The following is a 15,492-nucleotide window of genomic DNA, read 5'->3' on the forward strand; positions in this document are numbered from 1 at the left end:
CTCTCACTCTGTTTACCTCTTCTTTTCCTTTCTTTTTTTCTTTTTATCTCTCTCGTCTTCTTTCTCTCTCCCTTTTTTTCTTTAATCTTCCTCTTCCAGCCCTTTTTCTCCGTCTTTTTTTCTGTTTATCTTCCTCGCTTTCTTTTCCTTTCTTTCTATTTTCTTCTCTCTCTTTCTGTCTCTTTATTGCCTCTTTTTCGCACTCTTTCTTTCTTCTCCCCTCTCTCCCTCTTATTCATTTTCACGTAATTTTTCTAACTTTCAAGGATGTCGTTCGTATTATTTGTAATAATCAAATAGTAAAAACGAACGTCTCGTCGTTTAAAGCAGACGACGAAGACGACGACGACGACGACGACGACTGGAACGTTTGTTTATTAACGACTGGAGTCTTTCTTTCTATGGAATTATTACCTTACAAATTAAAATTTTTTATGATAATAATTAATAATAAATTTGTTTTTTAACGGTTTTTTCACGATTATCACTCTGCTCCATCCATCAACGTGTATTTTCATTCCCTTCCCTTCTCTTCCCCTCCTCTCGCATCCCTTACTCCCGAAAATTTTAATTTTCGTATTCTGCTGTTATTATTATTATTATTATTAAAAAAAAGAAAAAACCGCGAAATCTATATACATATACAAAAAATTTTTCATAAATTTTTTTTTTTTTTTTTTCATAATAAACTTTTCTGATTAAATTTTTTTTTTCCTTATTCTTTTCTAAAGTTTTCTAAAAGGAATTTTCTTTTTTTAATAATAATGATAATGATAATGATAATAATAATAATAAATTTAAATCAAAACAAGTATTTATACAACTGATTGAAAATCTTATTTGAATAAATTTAAAATTCGTTTAATTTAAGTCGAATAAAAAAAAATAAAAAGAAGAAAAGTTCCAGGAAAAATGAAAAAGGAAAAAAAAATATCATTAACTGGAGAATATGACAAATTTTTTTTCTTTATGTTAATCTTTTCTCCTCTGTCCCTCCCCTCCTCCACCACCCTAACCCCTCTAAAAAAAAATCGAAATTAAATCTCGCGAATTAAAATTAAACTTTTTTTTTTTAATTCTCCTTGGTGCTAAAGCTGTTGTTGTTGTTGTTGTTGTTTTCCTTTTACTTTTTTCCTTTTTCTCAAGCTTCCCACTCCCCGCTCCTCTTCCTCCTCATCCTCCTTTTTCTTTTTCCTTTTTGACGTTTTCTTTTTTTTTTTTTGAATACACCATCTTTTAAATAAGTTTTTAATAAGAAATTCAATCTTGTACTCCAAAAAAAAAAAAAAATTAATTTTTACGTAGTTTAAGTTTTCCTTTTTCACCAAAGGAAAAAAGAAAATAAAAGAAAAGAAAAGGAAAAAATCCGTTCAATGATGAATTATATCCGGTTTCAAATTTATTTAAAACGGAAAAGTAAATCTTTTATTTTTTTTTCCTTGAGCCTCCTTTGTAATTTTTTTTTTTTAAAAATATTAATTATCACTTTATTATTATTATTATTATTATTATTATTATTATTATTATTATCCACCATTAAACACGACAAGGCTACTTGTCGGAGTTTTTAAGTATTTATCCGAGGTTTCTACCCGATTCCTTAGGGACAAATACTCGAATTTCGGTGGTGCCACTTATTATAAGATAGCACCACATCAATTCTTGAAGGTCTTCCTGAGTCCATCTTTATTCGATGGGAACGATTTGTCTCCTGACCTGGGCTCCGGTGACTAACATCTTTGGAGTGGCCAGGATCAGAAGCAGTGAAATTCACGTTCTCGTCGAGCTGCCTCAGGTCGACAGTAGAACAAGATTTTGTTTTTGGTTCTTACTTTTGTCTTGTTCTCATTTTTGCTCTTTTAAGCCAACGGCACGTGCGCGTTCCCAAACGGTCACCCATCCAAGTGCAAACCACGCCCAATGCTGCTTAACTTCGGTGATCGGACGGGAACCGGTGTGTTCAGCATGGTATGGCCGTTGACTTATTATTATTATTATTATCGTCGTCGTTATCAGTATTATCAGTTTATGGAGGCTAAAACGGAAGTAATTGATAACAATAAACTCATTTTTGAACGATTTAATAATTTTTTGAATTTGAAAAAATCCCAACGACGAAGACGACGACGACGACACTTACGATGAATATTATTATTATTATTATTATCGTAGTTTTTTATTATTGTAATAAATGCATGAAATATTTTGGACCTTAATTTACATTTGAAAAGTTTGTTGTTATTATTATCATTATTATTATTATTAATTAAAATGATTCACGTGTTGTTATGAAGCGTTGTTAATTGTGAATAAGAATAAAAGAAAAAGTTTTCAAGAGAGGGAGAGAGACAGTGAGAGAGACAGGGAGAAAGAGTGAGAGAGAATGATTGTTTTTGAGATATAATCAAATTACAAGTGGCGGAATCGTAGTCGGCGGGAATGGCGGCGGTGTATGCGGCGGCATGAAAAGCAACAGAAGGTTTAAAATTGGAAAATTTTAAATAAAATAAAATTTTTATTATTCAATGAATTTCACACGCACGCACGCACACACGCACACGCTTTTTTGAATAGGAGGGGAAGGGAGAGGGGAAGAGGGGAGAAGGAGAAAAACCTTAAGAACTATTATTCGGATGAAAGGAGAGGGGATCACGTTTGTGTCGGTTGTTTTTTGATAAAACGTTTTATCACGTTTTATTCGTATACAATTGAGAGAAAAAACAAATTCGAAGGGTTTTTTCCCCGCCTGGCCCCCGCCCCCGCTCCCCCAACCACCTAAACCCTTTTTCCCGTCTGGGGGTTAAAATAAATTTTTAAAAGCTATATTCAAAACCTTTATTATTATTATTATTATTATTTGTTTGTGTTTTCCTTTTTTTTTTGACAAGAAAAGGTTTGTCACTGACAGAAGAAAAAAAAACTATACTCGCTGTCGTTTAACTTAAAATAAATTGTTTGATTTAGTTAAGTGTGAACTTTTTCCTTTTTTTTCCTTCCTTTTTTTCCTTTTTTTCCCCAAAGGTGTGCTTTTATTGATAATCAAAAAACTTTTGATATTGTAACGAATAAAAAAAAAGAAAGAAAGAAAAAAATTAAACGTAAAAAGGTTTCTTTCGGTTTGATAAAAAAAAAAAAAACTAAAGATGAAGAACGAGAAGAAAATTCTAGAAGAGGGGAGAAGGAAGGAAGGAAGGAAGGGGAGGGGGAGGGGAGGAAAAATACCGGAAGAAAACGTTTAGATGAACGCCTGAAAAAAAAATTATATATATATATATATATATATAAAAATTCGAAAAGTTTTCTTTTTTTATTTTCCACGATCCATGAACTTTTTAATAAAAATTAAAAAACTTTTCTTTTCCAATCAATCAATCAATCAATCAATCAATCAATTGTTCATTCTTACAAATAAATCATTGTATATATATAAAGGCACAATTTATAGTTCTATAAATTAATTATTATTATTATTTCTTTTCTTTTTCTTTTTCTGGGGGGAAAAGGAAACATTCAAAGCAAAAAAAAGTTTTTTATTCTTCTACCGCCCCCCATATTTATTTCGTTTTTCTCTTCCCTCCTCATCCTCTTCTTTTTTATTAAATTACAATTGTGAAAGAATGGTTAGAAGAAAAATTTTTCGTTTTAACCCCCCCCCCCTCAAGGAAATAAAATTTTCGTAACAAACGAACAAACCGACAAAAACGTTAAAAATTGAATTTTCCTCATTTATTGGCGACAGTAATAAAATTTAACTTTTACCTTTTAGTAAAAAAAGAAAAAACACCTTTAGCCTCTCCTATCGTCTCCCCCCGTTATCCCCCTCCTCCCGTAAAATTAATTTTGATTTTTTTGCGTTTGTTATTGTACGTTTGTTGTTGTCGATGAAAAGTGAGAAAAGACGAAACAACAACAACCGCACAAAAGGTTTCAGAAGATTCTTAAAATCCAACGGGATAATTTTCATTTTTTTTTCCTTATTTTAATGACGTCATTTTTTCCGTTAAATTTTTCAATAGTTTTTTTTTTAGTGACGTAGTAGTAGTGGTAGCAGAATCGGCTGGAGAATTAGTTGTAATTTTTATTTTATTAAGTAAATTAAAACCTCAGAGAATAAAATAATTGCATGAAATTTAAATGTAAATATAATAATAAATTCGTTTAAAAAATAAATAAGTTTTAAAAGGAAAAAAAAGGAAAAAAGGAAAAAGGAAAAAAAGGAAATAAAAGGAAATAAAAAATTTTTAATTATTACTCGACAAAAAAATGAATGAATGAATGAATGAAAATTTCACATTAAAAAACTAAACGGGGGAAAAATCAAAGGACGGAAAATCCTAAAGGACGTGGGAATAGAAAAAAATAAAAATGAATGTATTCTCTCTCTCTTCCCTCTCTCTCTCTCTTTCTCTTTTTAAAAATAATTCAAAGAAACAAATAAAAATAATAAAATAAAATAAAAAAAAAACTTTTTGGCGTCTCATAGATAAAAAAAAAAAAAATTCTACGCGTGTCTCAAAGGATTCTCTCTTTTTAAAATAACGACCAAATTTGAAAATTTTTTTTGCCGTTCTTTGAATAATAATAATAATAATAATAAAATAACGACGAAAATCATTAAATAAAAAAAATTTTTTTTCTTTGTTCAACTACGCCATATTTGTTTGTCGAAATCGTTAACAAAAAGAAACCGACGTGTAAATAGAACGAATCGTCATGGTCGTAGTCAAAAAAAAAAAACGAAGTAGAAAACAATCTTTAAAATAATAATAATAATAATAAATTTAATTGATTTTTATTTTTTTTTAAATCCTTCCCGCCCCTCCCTCCACAAAAAAACGTTTGATTAAAAGTAATTAAATTTTCTTTTTTTTTTTTTTTTTACTATTATTGAAACTGGGGGGTTTTTTGTATAGTGATAATAATAATAATAATTATTGGCAGTATCAACTCGAATTAATTTATTAGTTAGCCAATCGAGAAAAGACTGGAAAAAAAAAAGAAAATGAGGAAAAATTGGGAAAGTGAGAAAAAAACTAAGTGGAAACCAAGTTTTCAAAAAAAAAAAAAAAAAGAAAAAACTTTTTAATCAAAAATTAGATAAAATTAAATTTAATCCCCAAATTGGCAAACTTTCAAATTAATTCTTTTCGCCTCATTTCTCTTACGTAATAAAAAAAAAAATATATATATATATATATTATCATCATCATCATCGTTATCATTATTATTATTACCGGTTTTTTCCATCCTAACATTGTTTTATTACCGTTAATAATAAATTATTTGATAATCAGTAACATTTATTTATTTTTATTTTTACGTGGTCGATTTTTCACGAAAGTTTTTATTTTTTTAAAATGACGTCATAATTAATTTTTTCGCGCCTTTTTAAAAAAAAAATAACCGACTACGCGTCGGGTAACGTTTTCCTCTCCCTACGATTCGTTTGACGAGTAAAAATCAGAGAATGGTGAAGGTTAAGAAAAAAGGAGTGCGGGAAAGAGAAAAATAAGAGGATGAGGTTTATTTATAATTTTTTTTTTTGTACTCAATTGGTCGCGTAATAAATTTTCTTTTTTAGCTGCTGACGTCATCAACGAAATAAAATACACTTCGAATCGTTGTTACCAACGTTAACGTTTTTTTTTTATTTTTGATTTCATAGAGTAATAAATTAAAATAATAATAAAAACAATATTGTAAAAAGAAAAAAAAATACATGTGTTAAAATTGGCGCGTAAATTATTATTATTATTATGTTTTTTGCCGCGAAAATATCCGTTGCGTTTGTCCCACCGTTTTTTGCCGCGAAAATATTTGACGCATTCGTCGTAATTATTTTTGGCGCGCTTTTTTTAAAAATTTAAAATAATAATTTTTAATCGATTATAACGAACGCGAATAAAAATGCGTAGATTTAAAAAAAAGGATCTATAATTAATTAATTATTTATTTATTTATTAACTTGGTTTGTCAAATTAATGATGATAATGATGATAATAATAATAATAATAATAAAAAGAGAAAAAAAATTTTTTTTTATTAATTTGCAATTGAAATGAAAACCTTTATGAATAATTTTTTTTTCTTTTTTTTGACAATCAGTAAAAAATTTCTTATTATAATTCAAAACGTGAATTTACACCAAAACTTTTCTTTCTCCCTTTCCCCCTCCCCCTTCTTCCCTTCTTTCCCTCTTGTTCCTTTTTATTCTTTCATTCAAATTTTTTTTTTTTTTTAATTAGTAAGACGACGACTAATTAGACGTCGTGTGATTATTTTTTTTTTTTTTATCTCCGGTCGATTGTTTATTAAAATTTAAAAAGGAAAAGAAACAAATTGTTTAAAAAATTCGTAGGAATGAAAATCAATAGGAGAAAAAGGATTGAAGAGGAGAGGGGAAGGGGGAGAGGAGACTATTAGAAAAAAAAAAATTAATTTTCGAGATTTTAGAAAATAAGGTACGATGAGAGATTGTACGATCGGTTGTTCGTGTCGTTTTTTATTTATTTATTTATTTTTTTTATTTTTGCAACATTTCGTCGTCTTGTATTATATACATTATGACGTTTTTTTTTATTCGTTTCAATAAAATGGAAAAATTTCAATGGAAAATAAAAAAAAAAATTGATTAAAGAAAAATAAAAAAGAAAAAAAAATTTTTTTTTTGTTTGATTTCCCTAGACGTGCAAAAAAAAATTTTCCACACGACGACATCAAATAAGACATGAAATAATTTGTATGTAAATTTAAAATTTTACTTTATTATTATTATTATTATTATTATTATTATTATTCTTTCACGTTTTTTTTTCTTTTATTTTCTATTAATATTTAAATTAATTTTTTTTTTTTTAAATTTCTAAGGTTAAAAAATGAATCGAGATCGAGTCGTCGTCGTCGTCGATGATGAAATAAGTCAAATAAAAAAAAATTTTTTTTTTCCCATCACACCCCCCGCACTCCCCGTAAAAAAAAAAACTCGTAAATCTTTCCTTTGAAAGAAAACGCACACATATATATTTATTTTATTTTTCCTTTTTACCGTATCAAAAAACTTTTTTTTTTTTTTACCTTTGAAACATTTCAAAAGAATAACAACTTATTTAAATTACATGTAAAAAAATTTTTTTTTTTTCTCAACCACTCAAATTTATTCAACCAAATCTACCTTTGACAACAATAAATAAATAAAAATAAATAAATAAATAAAAGTGAAATAAAAATAAATTTTACCTTATTCTGACTCACGCGCCCACGCACACACACACACACAAAAAGAAAACATTTTAAAAAAAAACGTAACAACAACAACAATTTTCTTTTTTCTTTTTTTTTTGTTAACTGACAAACCATCAAGTTTAAAAAAAGAGAAGAAGTGGAAGAAGAAAAAGAAAAAGAAGCAGAAGAAAAAAAAAAATAAATTGAATATTTTACCTAAAAAAAAAAAAAAAAAGATTCTATATCGAATGCAAAATATATATATATAAAGTTTTCTTCCTTTTTTTTTTCTCTTCGACATTTTGAATTTCCCGCGCTTTAACCCTCCTCTTCCTCTTCCTCTTCAACCTTTTTTACCTCGAACCTTCTTCTTCTTAACTCAAACTTTATAACCCGACACTTCTTGAAAAATCCATTGAAGAAGAATATTTTATTTTGTTAAGTTTAAAATAACAGGAGAAAGTGACAAGGAAAGGAACGTTCCCCCCCTTCTTTCTCTCTCTCTCAACCCCCCGCGACAATTGAAATAAAATATGAATAAAAAAAAAAAAAGAAAAAACCTTAAACCGGAAACGTCGGAGAGGTAAAAAAAAGAGAGGAAATGCGATCGCGAGCGAACGCGCGCGCAAAAAAAAAAATTAATTTTTTTTTTTTTCTACGTTTTAAATATTGAATGTTATTTAATAAGAATAAATAAATAAATAAATAATACGATGATGATGATAATATAGGGAGAGGGAGGGGAGGACAAAATATTTTAAAATGAAAAAATTTTTTTTTTGAGAGAGGAGGGAAAGGGGAAAGGAAAAGCGAGGAACGAGTGGAAAAATAATAAAAAAAAGGTTTTAAAAAATAATCAGAAAAAATATTATTATTATTTTTTTTTTTTAAATTGATAATTTTATTTTTCTACCTTTATCATCATTATTATTATTCATTCATTCATTCATTCATTCATTCATTCATTCATTCATTCATTCATTCATTCATTCATTCATTCTAGTTTTTATATTAGCATAATTTTATTCATGAATTTTTATTATGAAAAAATAAAAAATAAAAAGGTTACGTTTAAATAATTTTTTTTTTTTTTACTTTTACTTTTCCGGATACTTGAAAATCAAACCGTAATTTTATTCTCCGTAAGGTAAACATTATATTTAATATCGAGTCGGTTTTTTTTTGATAATAATAATAATGATAAACCCAGTGGAAGAAAATTGTCGACTCAGTCGCTATTGGATTATAGGGTCAATATTAAACGTGGAGTTTTTTTAAATTATGTCGTGGAAGTGGATTTTGTGGTTATTTGGTTTGTCGGAGAGAATGATGAATGTCGAAGTGACGATGGAGAAAAAGAAGGAAAGTATTTGATTTGACTGATGTAGGTTTGGTAGGTTTTCTTCAGGTGGTACCACCTTCGGAAAAACCGAAAAAAAATCGATTGATCAATCGATATTTTCCTTCTGGTAAAAAAGAGACGATAATGATGATGGTGCCACCATCATCACCACCAGCGTTTAATTTTTTATCATAAAACGGGGTTATGGGTTTCAGTAGGAAAGAAGACGATAACATGTTACGACGTAAAGTCGTGTCACCCACAGCACGTGGAATATCCAGGCTGTAAAAGAGGAGAGAGATAGGAGGAGGAGGAGGAGGAGGAGGAGGGGGAGGGGTTAAATTACAACATAAATTCCAACGACAACCCTCGAACTGTAACCAACAACCAATTCCTACAAACCGATCGAAACTTTTAGCTTAACAAAAACCCCAAAAAATAATAATGATGATGATGATATTTTTTCCCATAACCTTCTCTCTCTCTCACTCTCGCTAACTTACGATAATATCATTTTGATATATTTATTGCATATAAATATTATTATATTTAAAAAATTTACAAATGTTTCAATTTCCGGTTTTTTATTGACACAAGAAATAAAAATTTCCTTTTTAATTTATATATAAAAAAAAAGTTTTTTTTTTTTTTATTCCAATTGTCATAAATTCGAACAACAATTTCGAAAGAGAAAACGTGGAGAGGAGGGAGAAGAAGAGGGGAAGGGAAGGAAGGGAAGAAGAGCAACAACCGCAGAAACGACAGGAGAAAAATAAAAACAACAACAACAATATAAATAATAATTTGAAAACAATAATAATAAGTAAATGGGGAAAAAAATATTATTATTATTATTTTTTTTGTCCGAAAAGTTTTCTTTCTTTTCTTTTCTTTTCTTTTTCTTTTTTTTTAATTTTCCAGTAGGAAAATGGGAAAAAGGATGGTGCGAAAAAAAAAGTTTCGAGAAAAAGGAAATTAAAATGGAACAACAATGAAAAAAATGTGACATTCTAATCTTTTCCTATCAGAAAACTAAAATCAAAAATAACTACAGCAAAAATTTTTCTTTTTTTCCCCTCCCCTCCTCCTCTTGCTCTCCCTACCTTTCCCGCCCCTCTCCCCTCACTCTCTCTTTTTTCAATTCAATCCAAATTTTTTTTTCTACTTTTTTTCCTCTAAGAAAATTCATATCGGAAAAACCAACATTCGAAATAGAAACTATTCGTTCGAGGTGAAAAAAAAACGCAAATAATAATAATAATAATAAATAAATTATGACGTCATTCGTGACGTATAACAATAACCGTAAAATTAAATAAATAAATGAAAAGAACAATAATAAATTTTTTTTCTAAAGAGTCTCTGACTAAAAACGAAGAAGGTTTTCCCCCGTTTGAAAAAAAAAAAAAAAAAAGGGTCGAGAGGAAACGTCATTCATTAATTCTAATGACACGACAAAACAATTTTAATTATGAAAAATTAAGTCCGGAGATTTTTTTTTTTTTATAAAAAAAAAATTTTCCACAGATTAACAGTAAGAATTTAAAGGGAATGAAAAAAAAACTCAACTTCAACAACGAAACCATTATTTTTCCAGTTTTATTATTATTATTATTATTATTTCATCTCATCTTTTTTTTCTCCTCTCTTTTTAAATCCGAATAAGAGGAATTGAAGATATGATGATGAAAAGGGTAAAAAGAATAAAAAAAAAATAAAAAGGGACAAGAGGCAAAAAAAAATAAAATGTGAATATAAATAACAAGTGGCAGAAGAAGAATGGAAGTGCGTGAGTGTAAACCTACACGCATTCACCCACGTACTCACGCACCACGTGAAAAACGCGTGCGTTTTTCACAAGATAAATTCAATATATATATTAAAATATTTTTAATGTATAAAACTTGTTAAGATGGCACTTGCAAATTTCGCGTGGTATTTTATTATTATTATTATTATTAATTCAACAAAAAGCTCAATCAGCAGACGATGATGATGATGATGATGATGATGATGATGACGACGACGATTTCCGGTTGGAATTCAAAAAACCTTTTGAATATTCATACGCGTCGTCTGCATTTGTAAAAACTAATTATTTGAAATTTACATTTACATAAAGAGAATGCATTAATAATAATAATAATAACAAATTAGGCGTCGATAATGTGACGGTTTTTGTCAGAATCAATAATAATAATAATAATAATAATATTAAAATTTTCATTTTATTTTTTATTATATCGATACCGACATCGACGCCGACGCCGCCGACGCACTACTCAAATTCGTTCTTGTGCTACGTTAAAAATATTATTTGAGTGATTTTAAAATCGTCATAAGTTAAACATTTAATTTTAAATTAGGTAAATTTTTTTTTTTTAGGTTTCGTTTATTTGTAAACGCGCCTTAAAAAAATTTTAAAAATTTTTAGGGAGAGAGAGAATAAAAAAAAAAAATTCAATTTTTATTTTTATTTTTATTTTTTTTTTTAAATTTAACTGGAGAAAAAAAAAGTTTCTGGGTGGTAAAAAAAAAAAAAAGAAAAGACGAAAAGAGAAAATGGTTTATAAAAGTTATAAAACTGTTTTTTTCTATCCTTTTCCTTTCCTTTCCTCATCATCATCTTTTTCCGAACGGTCGGTCGAACGTGGACGTTCGTAAAAAAAAAAAAAGGTGACAGGTACTCGGGTGTCTTTAGTTAACCTTTTGGGAATATCATGAAAAGGTTGGGTGGACAATGATGAATGATCTTTTTTCCATTGCTTTATCTTTTCTTTTACTTTATTTTTTTTTTTTTTTTTTACGGTTTCCCTCTCTCTCTCTCTCTCTCTCTCTCGCTTTCTCTTTCCCTCTCTCTCTAAATAATATTTCTTTTTTCCGAAAGAGAGAAAGAGAGAGAATAAAAATCACAAACCATATTTTGATAGTTTTCTTTCTCTTTTTTGACATTGTTAAATGCATTTTCAAATCGTTTAAAGACGTGCCTTTAGATTCACAAACATTAACTCATTCACTCACGCGCACACACTTACGCATTTTTTTTTTTAAAAAGACGACGTGACTTTAGATTTTAAAAACTTAAAGTGTTTACTTTTTATAAACGTCACATTTAAATTTTTCTTTTCTTTCCTTTTATTACGTTTCTTCAATTTATTAAATAATTTCTCCAGACTTTTTATTTAAGGTTTAAAATACGGGTGGTGGTAGCCGAGGTGGTGGTGGGGGGGGTGTCGTGGCAGGAGGTGCGTTCAATAAAAAAAAAAGTTACGCACGTGTTTGTTTGTTTCGTGTTTATTATTCGAAATGCGTGAATTGTAGTTAATTTATACATTTTAAAACAAAGAAAAAAAAGAAAGAAGAAAATTATTATTATGACGTTTAAAAATATAAAAAGCAGGAGCAACAGCAGCAACAGCAACAGCAGCTCAGGTGTCAAATAAAATTGAAATGAAAAAATTATTATTATTATTATTATTATTATTATTATCAAACGTAAAAAGAAAAAAAAATTTTAATAAATTTCATACCGAAGTCGTAAACTACAACAGTAAAAAAAAAAAAAATTTTCTTCTGGTAGTTGATTGAAAAAAAATTTTTTTTTTTTTTAAAAGAAATATCCCTTCGGCGGGGGGAGGAGGAGGTGGTAGTGGTGAGGGAGGGATGAGCAAGAGTAGGGGGCAAGGAGGGGGAAGAGGAAGGTGAAATGTGGTGGTGGTAAATCGTCGTAGTATCTCCTTCCCTTTCATTCCTTTCCTTCTTTTCCCCTCATCCTTTTTGGTTTTTCTTTTTTTTTTTTTTTAAACTCGTAAAACAAACTTTTTAATTTTTTGTTTTTTGTTCTTCTGTTTCCGGTCGGTCTGTGGGAAAATTAAAAAGTCCGAAAAAAAAAAAATTAAAAATTATTATTATTATTATTTTTTTAAAAAACAATTTAAAAGTTCCGAAAAAAAATTTTTTGACGTTTGTTTCCGATTTTTTTTTTTTCAAAAACAAAAAATAATAATAATAATGATAAAAATAAAATTGAACATATTGTTTAATTTGGGGAGGACTGAAAAAGATGAGAGGATGTGTGGAGTGAGGGGGGGGAGAAGGAGGGAAGGTCATGTGGAAAAAAAAAAGTTTTTCCAAACGATACAAAAACAAAAAATAAAAAATTTTTTTTTCCGAACGAAAAAATACGCCATATTTAAAATTATTTGTTGAAAAATTTCAACCGACAAATTTTTTTTTTTTTTCGTTAATAATAATAATAATAATAATTAAATAAAGTGAAAATTCGAAAAAAGGGAGAGAGAAAAAGGAAAAAAAGGTTTCGGGGTAAAAAAAAAATAATGCTGCGAAAAAAACACAATGAGATTTTGCCATCTTAAATATTATTAAAGATAAGAAAAATAAATAAAAAAAAAAAATTCCAGGAGGAACAAAAAAAAAATTAAAAAAATCATGGATTCTCCAGAAAAAAACAACAAAAACAAAAAAAAAAATTCTCTCTTTCTTTCTTTTTTTCGTTTTAACTGGTATGACTCGAACGAACCTTCAATTAAATGCAGATAATTTAAAAAAAAAAAAAACCTAAACAGGAAATTAATTTTCAAAAAAATAAAAAAAAGCTAGAGAATTTTTTTAAAAACAAAAAAAAAAAAAAAGGGTCGATGAAAAATCTGAAAACGGTAGAAAAAAGACCCGCGGGGAGGAGGAAGGGGGAAGAGAGTGGGGGGGAGAGAGGAGGCGGAACGAGAGAAAAAGTAAAAATTCGAAAGGATTTAAAAAAAAAAAAAAAAATTTGTTGTTGTCGTCGTTTTAAATTAATTTTTAAAAAAATATAAATTAACAAAAATTATTATTATTATTATCATTATTATCATTACTATTTTTGAATCAATTAAAAAAATTAAGGAAATGACGTTTGAGTCTATTGCCACGACGACAAACACGCACACGCGCGCATCGTCACGTTTCTATTTTTTTTTTTCGTTACGGCATTTAATTGATTTATTATTATTATCATTATCATCATCATCATCAGTATTATTATTATTTTAGGTAAAAGGAAAACTTTCGAACTTAAACTTTTAGTCGCTTATTTTTTTGCTTTGTTTTTATCGTCTGCTATTTATTTACCCACGAGTTAAAAATATTTCACGTGTGTAATTCGCGGCATTTTTTTGTTTTATCAACTCTTTCCCCTTCCTCCACTCGCCCCTCGCTCCTCCTCGATTCCCACCTTGCGTCACCCCCCCCCCCCGCATTTGCCACATTCTCCTATAACACTCGTACCAACAAATTTTCCTTTTTCCTTTTTATTGGCAAAATCGTAAAAAGCCGAAAAAAAAGAAAAACATTCGCGTGTGTTTCGTTCGTTTCCTTTTCCGGTTTGATTTTCTTTTCCGTGTTTACTTTTTAAAAAAAAAAACGTATTCGCAAATACTTATGCGTGTGAGTGAGTGCGTGTGAACACGTAACCTTTTCATACGAAAACCTTTGAACCTTTCAACGACTCATAATAATTTTTTTTTTTTTTTTGCTTTTACTGATAAAAATTTTCTTGTGTTTTTTTTTTAATAAAAAAACGCGATTTATCGATCGCTATAAAAAAAGAAACAATTTTAATTAATTAATTAATTTGATGCAAAAGGTAAAAAAGAAAAAAAAAGTGGTAGGAGAAGAGAAGGAGGGGAGGAGGGAAGGAAGGAAAAAATAAAAGTTCAAGAAAAAAAAAAATGAGTCTTTGAGAATTATTCATAAAATGACTCGCGATTGATTTTTTTCTTTTCCGTATTCTGTAAACTCCCCAAAGTAAAGTTTATTAATTCAAAAGCTCACGATGAAGAAAGAAAGAAAGAAAAAAAGAGGATAGGAAAAAGAAAGAGGAAAGGAAGAAAGGAAGAAAGAGGAAAGGAAGGAAAGGAAAACAGAGGAAAAGGAAGGGAAGAGAAAAGAAAAGGAAAAGGGAAGAGAAAGGGAAGAGAAGGGAAGAGGAAGAAAGGAAAGGAAGGAAGGAAGGAAAAGGAAAGGAAGGAAAGGAAATGAAGGAAGAGGAAAGGAAGGAAAAAAGTTAAGTTTGAAAAAAATAAAAATAAAAAAAATTACAAATGTAAAAAGTAAAATTTTCTAATATACTCAAAACAATAAAGAAGAAAATGATAGAAAAAAAGAGAAAAATAGGAAGAGGAAGTAGACGTGGAAGAAGAAAGGAAAAAAAAAGGTCAAAAATGGGCAAAAAAAAAGGATCAAAAACAGATAAGACTCCAAGCATGTAGTTAAAACTCAATGGAATGATGATAACTTTTTTTTTTTTTTTTTACTTTTATCTATTTTATATAAAAAAAACAAATTTTTAAAGTTTATTGAGGAGAAATAATAATTTTTATAGTAAATTTTTGTTGTTGTTGTTGTTTGTTGCTTTGTTTGTTTCTTTCGTTTCTATTTTATTATTATTATTATTATTATTATTATTATTATTATTATCGTACAACCGTAATGTCATACAAATATATAAATAAAATATTTATATTTAATGTTTTTATTTGTGCCGTTTCAATGATTTTTTTTCCCCCCCGATGGTTTCTCATTTTGTTTTATTTTATTTTATTTTTTACGCGTTCGATTATTATTATTATTATTTCAATGTTTGTTATTTGAAATGTTCGTTCGGTACGTTCGTATGCGTAATAATAATAATAATAATGATATGACGTACGTATTAAATAAGTCGTGTTATTTGTCATGATGTAAAATTGAAAATTTTATTTTTTATTTTTTTTAAAATTTTATCATCCCGTCCGTTAAAAAAGAAAGTTTGTTGTTGTGGTTGTTGCTGTTGTTGTCGTTCTTATGTCTGTGGTTGGCATGGTTGGGTTGTTGTTGCCCTTGTTGGTGTTATTGATATTGCTATGATTGATTATTGGTATTGTTTTTGTAAC

The sequence above is a fragment of the Pediculus humanus genome, genomic scaffold, assembly GCF_000006295.1.
Source record: "Pediculus humanus corporis 1103172107635 genomic scaffold, whole genome shotgun sequence".
Taxonomy (NCBI): domain Eukaryota; kingdom Metazoa; phylum Arthropoda; class Insecta; order Psocodea; family Pediculidae; genus Pediculus; species Pediculus humanus.